Source organism: Otolemur garnettii, unplaced genomic scaffold, assembly GCF_000181295.1.
Source record: "Otolemur garnettii isolate 467f Iridium unplaced genomic scaffold, OtoGar3 scaffold00057, whole genome shotgun sequence".
Lineage (NCBI taxonomy): Eukaryota > Metazoa > Chordata > Mammalia > Primates > Galagidae > Otolemur > Otolemur garnettii.
The window spans coordinates 7193876-7194627 of NW_003852452.1; the positions used below are offsets into that span (position 1 = coordinate 7193876).

The 752-nt window shown below is 39.6% G+C and overlaps 1 protein-coding gene across 1 annotated transcript in view; it reads left to right on the forward strand.

The window, feature by feature from the left end:
• Positions 1 to 752, forward strand: part of REP15 (RAB15 effector protein) — a 4279-nt gene that overhangs the window by 791 nt on the left and 2736 nt on the right. The gene's annotated exons all lie outside the window — the stretch shown is intronic.

Below are 752 nucleotides of genomic sequence, written 5' to 3' on the forward strand. Positions count from 1 at the left end.
GCCTGGTATATGTTTTTCTTTTCTTTTCTTTTTTTGTTTTTCTTTTCATTGATTGAAAGTGATTTCCAGGGTTAAAGCATGTTACTATCACAATTACAGAGAGACAAAACACCCTGGCTGTATTTCAGGCAAATTTAAAATCTTTTATTCATTTTTTTCAGTAATAAAAATAGGCGGAGAGAATAATAAAGTCATACTTAAAGGTTGATTTGCAAAAATGTGGTGTTTTTGAAATAAGTGTGGGGCTAAAAAGTATGAAATGTGTTTTTACTGCTGTTGGTGGGAGGCGGACAGGGCAAGGTGGTGGGAAGGCTACAGAGCTGGTTCGATTACACTCCTAATACCGGTCCCAGTTCAGGACTCCAGTGCAAACCTCACATGGATGTTTTCCTCTGACCCCTCCCCTTGCTGCACCCACTCCCTAGCTGCTTCCTCTGCACAGAGATGACTCAGGTGGGATTTACTTCGGGATTCCCTTGAGTGTTAGCTTTACCTATGATTTAAAAGCAGTCATCCATGTACAAATTCCTTCTAATGTTATATTAGGTTAGGGGTTGCAGTAAGGAAAATGTATTCACATAAAATAATCATTGTTAGTTAAAAGCCAAAGTACAAAGCAGAACCACTGGTACTGTACTCATAGCCAGTCAGATTGGTGTAATCTGTATAGAGGGAACATCAGTTTAAAAGAGGTTGCTACTTGGCTGGGCAAGGTGGCTCATGCATATAATTCTAACACTCTGAGAGGCCAA